The sequence below is a fragment of the Camellia sinensis genome, chromosome 7, assembly GCF_055761805.1.
Source record: "Camellia sinensis isolate YWXY chromosome 7, ASM5576180v1, whole genome shotgun sequence".
Taxonomy (NCBI): domain Eukaryota; kingdom Viridiplantae; phylum Streptophyta; class Magnoliopsida; order Ericales; family Theaceae; genus Camellia; species Camellia sinensis.
This window is the reverse complement of record NC_138967.1, coordinates 153,603,774-153,617,899: the sequence shown is the minus strand read 5'-3', so window position 1 is coordinate 153,617,899 and position 14,126 is coordinate 153,603,774. Positions and strand designations below refer to the sequence as shown.

General features: G+C 34.8%; 1 pseudogene across 1 annotated transcript; it reads right to left on the bottom strand.

Annotated features, from left to right (window-relative positions):
- Positions 1–5,436: 5,436 nt before the first annotated feature.
- LOC114266290 (2-oxoglutarate-dependent dioxygenase DAO-like) lies at positions 5,437–12,806 on the bottom strand (annotated as a pseudogene). Its single transcript, XR_014334768.1, has 3 exons — positions 12,474–12,806; positions 6,429–6,750; positions 5,437–5,715 (listed from the first exon to the last, which is right to left on the bottom strand). The product of XR_014334768.1 is annotated as a 2-oxoglutarate-dependent dioxygenase DAO-like (transcript).
- Between the last annotated feature and the right edge of the window lie 1,320 nt (positions 12,807–14,126).

Genomic DNA, 14,126 nt, shown 5'->3' with positions numbered 1-14,126 from the left:
TAATGTAATCACATGAATTGATATGCCAATAACACAAGATGAATATAAATACTGTTATTTCTATTCATCATCCAAGGAATAACACAATTCCCTCTTCTCAAGTATCCTCAACAATTAGTCATTTTAAGACTATTTCAACGTTTTGAACAATAATTTCCAAAATGAACAATAATTCTCATATTCCCTGAAATTCATCATTTATATAAATATAAATAAAAAATTTTCCAAACATCCATTTATTTTGACACACAAAATAAATATAACAATATTATTTATGAATTTTCAGTCTTTAAAAAAAATTCTTAAATTCTAGATTTTCTCATAAAAACTATACAACTCAAATATTTTGAAAGAAAACTTTCCAAAATCATATTTTCTTCAATCAATAAAAATCAAAACCCATAAGATCATTTTAAAAGAATAAGAGACAAATCCACTTTCAAAATCGCTCAATTTCTTAAATCAACAATCAATTTTCAATGCTATCGAAAAATGATTTTGAAAATCATATAGATCTTGCAAATATATATATACATAACTCTAAGAAAATCCCTACCTCAAGTTTTGAAGAAGAAATGAGATAAAACCCCAAAATCTATGGTATCGAAACTCGATCTCCACCGCACACAACGAAACTCTCGAGAAGTTATACAACTTTGATAAATAACTTCAGTCTAACTCCCAACGGCTTTGGAGGAATCAGAGAGAGAAGATGACTTCTAGAGAGAGAAGCTATAGATCTGGAAATTTTGAAGAGTTTTAAAGAGAGAGAACTGAAAAAGTGATCTGAAATCTCCCCTTACGGACTAATATAACATAGTCTGCTTGAGCGTGAAATACACTTTCCCATAAGTTGATCGAGTCAAAATTGGGATCGCTACAATTCTCATACTCCACTACATTTACTTATATATATAGTAAGTATAAATATAGATATAGATAGATTACATATAGAGGTCTATACAAACTCAAACCTAATTTAAATTATACTAACTTTATCTATTTTATATGAACTCTATTTGAAAGATATTTCTTTTCCATATATTTTTCATCTTAAATAGAGATAATCCACGAGCCTAATACCAATTTTGGGTTTCACTTTTTTCTTCTTAATTCTTTGAAGGGTGTTAGGATTTTTCCTTTTTAATGCTAAATTGCCTCTTTTTTTTTCCCCTTTATTTTCCAGTGCATTTTTCTATCCCTAATATCAATTTTATATTATGGATTTGTCGTTTAAATTTTATAGTGATTTTATATATGAAATTATACTTCATTTTTTATATTATTTTATATAATCACAAAGAAAAAATCTTCACAACAATAATACTCTTGAGGAACCTCTAAAGTTTGGATTTACTGATTGAGTCACTATTTCAATTATTAATTGGTAAGTTTTTTTATGTTTTGATATCATATTATAGATAATTAATCATTTCACACACTGAGATGTATCTATTGTTTGAATGTTTTTATTATTTTTTGTTTTTAGGTAAATATATTAATGTGATTCTTTCTTGGTTAGTCGTTATTGAATTTCTTTTATATAGTTGATATTTTAATTTAATTAAGAGTGTTTGTTTTATAATTTTATAACTTAATATATATATATATATATCATGTAAAATCATTGCATGATAATCTAGCAACAACATATTTATATTTAATTTTTTTAATAAATTTTATATAATTTCTATTTCTACATATTTTTATTTTCCAAATGAATATAAAATAAAATTAAATAGTTAGAATTATTTTTAATTTTATGTTACTAATTCTTCTTATAATTTAACTATTATTTTTAATATCGAAATGAGTATTTATTTTATTATTTTATGATTTAATATATATCATAAAAAATTATTATATGATAATTACACTTTTATATTATGATATAACTAAAATTATCAAAATACACAAATAATTTAACTTAAAATTAATATATATAAATATTCAAGTAACACTTTTATAGAACGATAATGCTAATGTTATCAAAATAAATAATTAAAATCATACTTCAAATTAAAATTAAAATTAAAATTATTCTTTTATAATAACATTGTACTATCAAATATTTTTTATAAAAAGAATAGAACATACATTGCACGGGTCAACTGCTAATATTTTCAACTCGTAATGTTTTTATGTCTTTTATTTTATCTCACATTTATGTATTTGGAATTTTTTTCCTATTTTTAGTCAGTTTCAGTCCAAACAGGACGTCACTTGTCCACCCCGAAATGGAAAATTGTGACTTGTGGAAATAAGCGAATTGAAGAAATTTTCCCATTTTAAGTCAGCTTCTCATTTCATTCAATGAATTCTTTTCTGTTTTAACAATGAAAGGGGGAATATTTTTGGGTAAATTACATGCACATCTCCTAAGATTTGCATTTTAATCCCTCAGATATTTGAGAATTACACTCTACTCCTTCCCACATAGGCTTGAGCAAAAAATGAAAAAAATTGCAAACGGGTTTGATTCTAATCAAAACGCACAGATTGATTTGATTTTCTCAACAAATGATTTGGTTCCGATTTTTAAAATAAGTGAATTATATTTCAAAATTCGACCTTTAGTTTAATAGCTTTGGATTCGGTTTGGAATTGAATTGCACTATCTAAATATATATACATTAGACATAAGTTATAACTCCATAATGTTCTTGGTAGAACTAGTTCTAAACATTTCATAGGTTGGAAATAGTATTTTGCGATTATATTGTGAATGATGGTACAATTTTTAAAAATTGTAGTTCAAAACTAAACCAAACTGCATTTTATTAGTTCGATTTGATTTTGGTTTAGGGATTTGGTTTCAAAATTTTCATGATTTAATTTGATTCTAAATTTCATAAATAAATAATTTATGTTATGTTAGGTGCATATAAATAATTTACATTTCTAATTATGAATATTTTATCTCATATTTACAAATATAAATGTTTTTATGTTTTTTATCTCACATTTATGTATTTGGAGTTTTCCCATTTTTTGTCAGTTTCAATCCAAACAAGATATCACTTGTCCACCCCGAAAAGAAAATTGTGACTTATGGAAACAAGCGAATTGAAGAAATTTTCCCATTTTAAGTCAGTTTCTCATTTTATACAATGAATTCTTTTCTGTTTTAACAATTAAAGGTGGAATATTTTTGGGTAAATTACATGCACATCTCCTAAGATTTGCATTTTAATCCCTCAAATTTTGAGAATTACACTCTACTCCTTCCCACATAGGCTTGAGCAAAAAATGAAAAAAAAAATTGCAAACTTGTTTAATTCTGATTAAACCGCACGGTTTGATTTGATTTTCTCAACAAACGATTTGGTTTTGATTTTTAAAATAAATGAACTATATTTCAAAATTCAACCTTTAGTTTTATAGCTTTGGATCCGGCTTGGAACTGAATTGCACTATCTAAATATATATACATTATACATAAGTTATAACTCCATACTTTCCACATGAATGTTCTTCGTAGAAATAGTTCTAAACATTTCATAGGTTGGAAATAGTATTTTGCGATTATATTGTGAATGATGCTACAATTTTGTAGTTCAAAACTAAACCAACCTGCATTTTGTTAGTTCGATTTGATTTGGTTTCAAAATTTTCATTATAAATTTCATAAAGCTGTAAATAATAGTTCAGTCCTTCATTTACCTCGATTACCAGATCTTGTTGGTACTTGTATTAATAGAGGAATGCACAATGACATTGTTACTCTTACAAGTTCGACACAAAAAAAAAAAAAAAAATTACTAAATTATCCTTCAATTAGCCGATTGGCCACAGAGCAACGTTACACAGCAGGATTATAACGTGGACATAATAGTCGAGCCGTAATTTCGAAAGATATCACATAAGGAAATGAAATCTAATGATGACGCCCGATGATATAAAAGAGACCGAGAGAGAGGCTAGATAGGGATTAAGAAATAATCATTTCATTTCTACTTCAAATTATTTGGCCAAACTAAACACTATCTTAAACTGATGGAATTGAAAACTAAATTGCTAATGAAGCAAGAATTGACGATTTGTAAATGCACAGGTTTCCAAAATAATTAACCAAGAAACAAGTTAAACATTCACCACAATATTTCTTGATCTTGATTAACGCTATTTAGAAAATTAGAGAAAGATGCAGGCGAAATGAAGCCACTAATAGTCCAAGGGTGGCCCAAAAATTTGCCAAAATTGTCCTCCAAACGAGTGTCTGTTGTGGCTTGTAAAGGGCATTTCTGTCATTTCACACACAATTGCGGCCAGCAATAGGCCACGCCAGTGTTTTTAAAGGCTCAAGGCGCACTAAGGCGCTGAAGGTCTCTCAGAGCCTAGGCGCAAGGCGAGACGCGGGCTTTATTGAAGTAAGACGCACAGTCTTAGTAAAAAATAAAAAAATTAACATAGACTAATCATTCATAGTACTAAGACAATTTTTTTTTTTAAATAAAAAGTAATCAAGATTCAAGACAAAATATAAAATAATTCTCAAAACCATGAAAGTGCATATTACATAACATTCCAATTTTCAAAGATAAAATACTCCACATTCAATAAAACAAAAACATAAAAAAACATCCAAAACATAAATATCCAACAAATACTAATATATGTCTTAACACTTCAAAACAACAATATCAAATTTAATAAATGAAAAATAATTTCAGTGTAATGTAATGTGTGATGAATTAATTATTTGCAATTTTTTTCCCTAACAGATAAAGGAAAAAAAAGAGACCAATAGCACATTGTATTAATTAATTATTTGTGAATAATTAATTATTTGTATTTTTTTTCAGTGTATTTTTTTTAGTTAATTATTTGTATATTTTTTTTCATTAATTATTCTCGTTTTTTTTTTCCCCTTCTAACAGAAACTAAAGGCATAATTGGAAAAAAAAGAAAAAAGGGGGCAAAACAGAGTCGAAGTCGAAGCCCAAGCGACAGAGAGAGAGTGAGATCAGAAGACCAGAAGAGGTTGAAGCCAAAAAAAAAAAAAAAAACATCCCAGTCGAAGTCGCGAAGTCGAGCAAACCAGAAGAGGAGGAGAAGAAGAAGAAGAAGAAGACGGCGAAACATACCTGCGAAGTCGAAGTCGAAGTCGAAGTCGAAGTCGAATCGAGCAACCCAGTCGAAATCGAAGTCCAACAGAGTCAAAGTCGAAGTGGAATCGAGCAGCCCAGGCGAGGCGAGAGAGGAAAAATGACATAGTACAGAGCCATTCGACATAGATTAGGGTTCAGATCTAGCGGCTAAAAACTCAAGCGCGCCTAGTCGTGCACCTTGCGCCTCTGTCGCTTGGCTCAAGTCGCGGCTAAGGCGTGAGCCTATCTCAAAGCGCCTCGCCTGGGACTTGTGCAGGCGCAAACAGTGCCCCTCGCCTCGCTTGGTGCCTAGGCGCGCGCCTAGGCGTGCTTTTCACAACACTGGGCCACCCTAGTCTTCTAGTCAAAATGGAACATTGCTTGCAGATAACTTGTCAAGAGCTTCACTGGCTCTCAAACCAGTGGAAATCCGGAGCTTTCTGTAATCTTCAAAATTGATTGGAACATATAGCCGAGGGTGGTTTTCACTATCTACTAGCTCCGGTGGAGCTTCTAGTGAAGCCTCCTTTGGTCCTAAGACAAACAAAGCAATCGACAGTCGTATTGTGGCTTCCTTGCACTGCACTCTGTGCTTCACATTGTAAAATCTTCCATTGCTCCACACCTTTGACACATTGGTGAATGTAAATGTGTCAATCAAATCCGACTTTAACAAAATAATCGATACAAAGAGAGAGGGAAAAAAAAAAAAAAGATTACATTTTGCACCCTTTTAATTTATATCAAATCGGCCTCGTTTTTTAATTATACATTTTAGCATGTTCCCAAACGAGATCTCAGACTTTAATTTCTCATATTTTAAAGGAAAAAATGTAATTGCTCTTTTTTTCTACTTCTCTATTTTATTTTTATTTTTCACATTATCTTCTCTATTTACTGTATTTTTTATACCCACAACCACCACCAATCATCCCTTTCTTGCCACTCCCCCACCCATTTCTCACTGCCCCTACCCCAACCATGGGTAGTAGGGGGTGGTGGGTTTCAAAAATACAATAGAGACAAAATATCTTGGAAAATAGAGGAGAAGAAAAAGAAAAAAATATGAAGAAATTATATTTTTACTCTGAAAAATGCCATATGTGAGGGTCACATGGCAACATTCGCTAGATAATTAAAAACCAAACTAACAGAAGGGCCTTGCAACTTGACTGAAATAGCTCTTGGGATTGAAAGATGAATATCAAAGTAGAATTTGTGAAAGTCGAGGGATATAAAGTGCAATATACCCTAAAAATGTTTTGCAAGTTCTCAAGATTGACAAAAAAATCATGAATTTTTCTAGAAGCCAAACAGACATAAGAAAGTGTTACCAACAGTAGCAAAGTCTCCAAGATTGACAAGGAGGGTGCCGCCGGGCATGGGATGAACTGGTACAAATTCACCGGACTTCTTGTCCATCACTTCAAGACCACCCACGTTTTCATCGTCCTGTAATATGGTAAGAAATCCAGAGTCTGTGTGGATTTGAACCCTGGATGATCCGAGAGTTTCAGGGGTGAAGCTGTATTTGTTAATCCTAAATTGGCAGGGCCAACCCATAAACAAATCGCTGGCCAAACCCATACTTTGAGCTAATTTGTTCCCAATGTCCATGGCTAGTTCATGTATAGACTGAGAATACCTCAGTATTGTGTCCCTATAATAATATCATGCTAATCAAATCAAGAAATACATAATTTGCGTCCCAATCTGAATCACAAACCAAAAGAAATAGAAAGTTTTAGTCGAAACAAGAGTTGGTATTGATTTTTTATTTATTCAAAGAGTTGGTATCGATTACTAAACAGTCTTGTACAAGGATGTTAGATGGTGAATGTATAATCAAATGAAAATTTTGTTGCAAAATAAACCAATCAGTGATCCATATGTCAGTCGGATTCAAGCCTACTGTTATATCATTTTCACAAGGGTTGAGAATCACATCGCAACTTGAGAGAATTTGAAAAGCCTAAGGCTCACTACTATCATTTTTATTGGGAAAATTACAAATAAATAAAAATAAAAATAAAAACTACTCAAAGATTGATAATGTAACAATATAGATTTTTTTTTTTTTAATTTTATCAATTTAAATCCTAATTTTTTTTATTTATTTTCAATTTAAACCACCAATTAAACTAAATGTAAATGTATACAAAATGTTCAAAATATCAATTTTTTATTGAGTTTAATGACTAAAATATCATTTTTTTTCTATTGATTTTAGATTATCTCCAATCCATACTCAAATCTTTCATCAAACTTAAATTTGACAAAAATTTGATGAAAATGATATTCCAACTGTTTCACCAAATTGGTATCAAATGAAAGGAACTCATTTTTTTATCAAGGGGCATTTACATACAAGTCCCATTTTGTGAACTTATAATCCATTAAGTCCTAGATAAAATTATTTGCTCCTTCAAGTCCCATTAATTTTTAATAGACTAATTTACCCTTCCAAGACCTCCTCCATAGCTGCCAAACATCCATTGCTGTACTCCATTCCCTCTCTCTTACTCTTACTCTCTCTCTCTCTCTCTCTCTCTCTCTCTCTCTCACCCGAGAACATCTCGAACCAGATCTAGAACTAGATTAGCAGATTTCCAGATCTGGAAAGTGTGTGTCACACTGACCCGATGCCATTCAATGCCCGTACCCGAATGGCCACACCAACAAGCTCCGTGTGTGCCTTTGCATCTATTGCATCTTTCTCTCACTCTAATAATTGATTCTTTCTCATACTCTTCTTCACATATTTTGCTTTGGAGATGGTTTTGGTCCTACATTTCTAGAAATGAATCAGACTTTGAAGGAATCTCAAGCCGCCAAAAGGAATATTCCGACAAGAACGCAGCATCGACGTGGTCTCAGCCTCACCGGTGACGAGAACTTGGATCTCTTTTCTCGGAACCGTCGGAGTCTCTCCGTTGCTTCCTCCGACGAATCGGACTGTACAAATCTTCATCCATTTCACTGCGTTTCGTTATTGTTTACCGAATGAAACACGCTCATGAACTTTGATTTATTTTTTTAAATTTGGAGGATGATCTGGTCCATTGATACTTGATAATATTATAAATATATGTAAACTTCTTCATTTTAATTCTGATTTGTCGGCTTCCAATTAATCATGAAAGAAATTGAGAAATTTCTCAAAACTAATTGTAAAATAAACTGATGTATATTATTGATTGATCTTGATTGATATTTTGTATTACAAATCAGAGTGGCATTATATAGGAGAGGGTTTGGGTAGTAGGTGAAGAGTAGTGGAGTGTAGTAGGTGAGTGTGAGTAGTGGAGTGTAGTAGGTGAGTGTGAATGGTAAATTCTAACAGCCCCCCGCAAACTCAAGGAGGATAAAAACTAACCAACTTGAGTTTGAAGAGAGGAACAAAATAATAAAATACATAAAAATAAAAAAGGATAGGAGACACTGTATGGTCGTGTCAGACAGTTGGTGAAGACACTGGATGGTGGTGTCATAACGTTGTAGAGGACACTGTATGGTGGTGTCATAACGTTGTAGAGGACACTGTATGGGGGTGTCAAACCGATGTAGAAGACAGTTTATGGGGTCATGTCGGACCGTTGTAGAAGACAGTTTATGGGGTCATGTCGGACCGTTGTAGAAGACAATGTTGTGACAGTTGTTGTGACAGTTTACGGAGTCTTGCTGGACCCTTGTAGAAACTAACCGGAATCAAATGTCGGGACAGTTTACAGAGTCTTGTCGGACCCATAAAGGAGCTAACCGGAATCAATGTCGGGACAGTTTACAGAGTCTTGTCGGACCCTTAAAAAGTCGCATCCTCAAAAGGTGTGCCTAATTTTGTCAAAAGGCGTGCCATCAAAAGGCGTGCCCAATTCATCAAAAGGCGTGCCATCAAAAGGCGTGCCCACTTTATCAAAAGATGTGCCATCAAAAGGCGTGCCCACTTTATCAAAAGATGTGCCATGAAAAGGCGGGCCAGTTTGTCGGGCGGCAAGAGGCGCGCAATGCGCGTGGCTGGCCCTGGCTATTTAAAACAAGGTTGAGGCGAAGGCTGTGCATACGAGTCTGAAACCTCTGAACGCTCGGAGAGCTTGTCTCTGCAAATCTTGAAACACCCGGAAACCAACCCTTCTCTGAAACACTTAGCAACTCAAAAACATGGCCTCTTCTTCCCGTCCAGCTACCCAGAACCTGCTCACGCTCTTTCCAGAACTGAACGAGCCCACAAGAGAAATAACTGGTGCAGTGGCCAGTGAACCGCAACCAAACACCTCTGGTTTTGCTCCATTGAACTTTCCGATGCGGTCGGTGGAGCAAAAAATGGCGAGGCAAACTGATATTGAAGCTAATCAGTATACTCTGAAGTCATGCGTGGAAACAATGATGGCGGTCACAAATTTGTCGAACCGGCTGCAGAGTAGGACAAATGAGGTGCAGCATTTAAACTCCCAGCTAGCTCTGCTCCAGCGCATGTATAAGGATGCGCGAACAGAGATAAGCGTGCTGAAGGCGGAAAATAAGGAGCTGAAACGGAAGGCCACCGTGATGTTCCGTTTTGGAGGGCCGCCATATGCTGCAGTGGAGGAGTATGGTGGAGTGATCGTGCCCAGTGGAGTGGGAAGCACTGAGGCAACACCGGCCAGGGCCGCCCAGGACGGAGGCAAAAAGAAGAGACCTGCAGTAGAGTAGGAAAAGAAAAATCCCACGGGGGGTGTGGTTGTTTTGTTGGTGTGTCTGTTTTTTTTTTTTTTTTTTTGTTTTTTTTTTTTTTATGTAAAATGGTGAACGGGGTGAGCCCCGACATGAATAAAAGGAGTGGTATGCAAGTCGTCGTCGTCCAAAGTTTTTTTTTTTTTTTTTTTTTTGATTTATTTTTTTTTATTTTTATCTCAGAATACGCAAACAATTGATGTGCAAAATGTTGGGGGAAGGACTGTTATGGGATAATAGATATTTTCAAAAGAGTAACAGTTGGACGGGGTTTCCCAGAAGTTAATTTTATTTTATTTTATTGTTTTTTTTTTTTTTTTTTTTGTTTTTTTTTTTTTTGTTTTAAATGTTTGTGTGCAAAGGACGTGATGGTTGGAAAGTCAAAAAGGAGAAAGAGATAAAGGAAAAAAAAATAATAAAGAAATAAATAAACAAAGGAGGAGAGATGGTGTGATGTATGGCCGTGTGTGTTGGGAGTGAGTGGAGAATAAAGAAAAGAAAAGAAAGGGGTGCATGTGTGGAGAGAGAGAGAATGCCCGAGAGAGAGAGAGAGAGATTGAGTCACCCTTTGAACAGAAATGGGTCTGCAGCTAAAGCAAAGAAAAAAATAGATAAAGAAAAGAAGAAAAAATAGATCGGCTGAGACTGCCAGTGGTATTCCGAGGCTACAATCGACAGAGCCGCCATGGCTCTTACAGCTGCTTGTTTTGATGGCACAGTCCAGTAGAATCCGGAGAGAAGGTGGTGGTGTTGATGGTGAGGAGAGAGATCTCGTCGACCTTAGGGCGACAGAGACCGAGTTGAGAGAGAGAAAGCCGCTTGTCGCAACGAGAGAGCTGGACCGATGTGTTGACGAAGAAGTCACCCCTAGCTAAGAACGCGATCCCGAAGCTGAACCCGTCGGACTTCTGGATCGTGGTGTCCGCGCACGGCGAGTACACCGAGTTCGAGTCGCTTCTCGACTCAGCCAAATACACCAGCAACGAGAGGGTTAGGGCTGCGAAGAAGATCGAGACTCGCGGAGCAGCCATTGTTGAGAGCTTCGCTGCGGTAGATGGTGGTGAAGTTGCCGGTGGAGCGGAATATGAAGTAGGAGGTGCCGGAGTTACAGTCGGAAATGTGGCCGAAGGTGAGAGAGGCTTGTGATCAAGCAAGGTATGTGTAAAAAAAATTCCAGCGGGCAGCGAAGGCAAGGTTGCCGGCCGGCTGCCCGCCGGTGAGAAAAAAAAAATACAAGCCCAAATCTTATTGCTCTGATACCATGTAAAATAAACTGATGTATATTATTGATTGATCTTGATTGATATTTTGTATTACAAATCAGAGTGACATTATATAGGAGAGGGTTTGGGTAGTAGGTGAAGAGTAGTGGAGTGTAGTAGGTGAGTGTGAGTAGTGGAGTGTAGTAGGTGAGTGTGAATGGTAAATTCTAACACTAATAATATTATCAATTAATACTAGAAGCACCGCACCAAAAGCACCAAAAAAATTGAGAAATTTCTTAGTTTTGATAATTATATACTGAAATCATTCTCTGTTTTGAAAATTGAGAACATTCTCAGTTTTGAAATTGAGAACATTCTTAGTTTTGGGATTAAAGGGCAAAACGTCTTTTTACCTATAAATGGGACTTATTGGTTCAAAAACTTTTTGACAGAACCAAAGCTACCACCAAATATGTAGACAAGACTTTTTGGTAATTAATCCATTTATCAAATTAAGCGAGCAGTTAACCTTTCATTAAATCTTGCAGGTAATCGTTGGTGGACGACTGGATTGGAAAAAATTTGAAGAAAATTTACACTAGGTTAGATGACTATCTAGTCATCCTCCTGGTCGATTGGTGGTTCATGAAAATAGAAAATTTAACATTAAAATGCTTGGTAGTAGATAAAACTTTTAACCAATATCTATACTCAAATTTGACGATGAAAAAAAAAAGAAAAAGGGTAAGCGTTGGAGATTCTATTACTTAGCGGAAATTGATAAATTGTTTAAATTGAAAATAAATTTTAAAAATTAAGGTCTAAATTAACAAAATTAAGCGTCAAACCCTTTTTTTTTTTAAATACCCCATTTTTGTTTTATCATGTTTGTAAAAAAATATATATATTTTTAAAATTATATTTGTGACAAACTTCATAAAAAGAAAAAGTTATCAAACAGACCTAATTTTTTTTTATACTGAACATCTTACAAAATGATTCAGATTGGGGTGTTTTGAAAAGTTGGTAAAAAGTTAATTTTTTGACTTTTTTAGTCTATTTTGTCTTTTCGTGAATAAAAAATGTGAGAAGTGATTTGATCCAAAATGAGTAAAAAGCCAAAAACTGACGTTTTTAGCTCTTCCCAAAAGAGCCCATTATCAATCGCCTCAAATTTTCTAAGGTTCTAAAGTTGGGATGTGAACTTCATGGAAAATTTTAATATACAACTCCTTTTTTTAAAAAAAAGTACCATATATACCTTTATATACACTCTTATTTATATAATTTTCTTCTTTAATTATAATTAAATTTTTATTATAACATTATTTTAATTATGATTAATTACAATGATTTCTTTGGCTAATTTCAAAGACAAATCACCTAAAATCAAAATCAAAATCAAAATCACCCCACAATAATTTCATTTCAAATTTTCTAGAGAGAGAGAGAGAGAGAAATGAAGCACCTTTGTTGAGGAGAAGCATCGAGCTGAGTGCAAAAATCAAGAACAGCATGAGTGGATCCAATGTCGTAGAGACCCAACCCTTCATACAGAGGATTAACCATGTTCGGCGCCACGTACCCGCTTCCGGCGATGACGTCGGTGTTCCGGCGTTTGATTTCCGGGGGAAGATCGAGAAGAGACCTCACCACCGACTTCATATCTGACATCAGAGTTGTGGGGATCTGGTGATTGATGATCCTGAAACAACCATTCTTGGCTCGCATCGATTAGTTTATGGGATTGAGATGGAAAGTCTTGCAGATCAATCACTGGTATGAGACTACTAGTACCCATTTTCTTTGCTGCCTTGGTTTCTACACTCTTCTCTTGCGTGTGGTGCTTGGAGTAGCACTTGGATTCCACATTTGAATTTACAAATTTGTAAACAAAAATCCATGAGTTTACTTACCTAAGAGTTCAATCTCTCAAATTATAACAAAATCTTGGGTTTCATCTTCAAGTTCCCCAAACTTTGAGCCAAAATCACCCAATTCTCCCCCTCTCTTTCTAACCGCCGGCCCTCCCTTTGTTTTTCTTAGAGTTTGATCAGCCAAGGGAAGTTATGAGGAGAGAATACAAGGTGTAGTGTCTTAACACTGCCAACTCCACTAACATCAATATAATAATAATGAATAATTGGCACTAATTCAACATTTAAATCAATTTAATCTGACCCGAATCAATTTTCAATTAAATTTCACCGTAGGCTCTAAAAATTATGCCAATCACAATGGCGTAATCAATTTCGGGTTCTGTGGCCGATAGGGCCCTCAATTTAATTCCCAAAGTACTTTACTCAAACAGATATTCCTACAGTGAACAGATAGAATTGCAAAATCACATATATTCACATAATGGCACATAAAGTCATGCTGAACACATAATCATATTCAAATTAAGGACCAATTTAGCATATTACGGAACGGGGGTATCACAAGCTTCTCGAGGAAGCTTGGACCTTTTGAACCCTTGTTTTAGCTTTTTGAGGAAGCTTGAACCTTTTTTTTTAGCTTCTTGAGGAAACTTAAACCTTTTTAGCTTCTCCAAGAAGCTTGAACCTCTTTAGCTTCTCCAAGAAGCTTGAACCTCTTTAGCTTCTCCAAGAAGCTTGAACCCTCTTGTTTCTCTATAAGAGAGTGCCTCCCTCTCCTTTAGAGAGGTTTCAAAAATTTGTTTAAGGCTCCAAGATATATCTCTCTCTATATCTCAATATTTTGGGTTCAAAAGAGTGAGATTCTTGGCCCCTTTGCACACCACCTCATAGCCACACACCTCCACCATTCATCTAAGGTTCTTGGAAGTCATTTTCAGAGGTTAAAGAGTTAGTTCTTGGTCCAAGAACCTGCTGGTTTTGCAGCTATGCATCAAGGGTGAGAACTACCCTCTTTATTCCCCATTTTTGCACACACTTTTAGCCTATCTTGCATGCTGTTTTGAGCTTAACTTATAACTGATAAAAGTTCTGTTTTTGCATTCTTTTGAAGTTTATTTAAGATCACTTTTGTGTTTGGGTTGTTTACCCCCTCTTAGGCCTTGTTTGACCTCATTTTTGTGCCTTTTTTGTGAGCTTTGGGACCACCTTGTATTGACCTTCTCACCATTGAAATCCAGAGG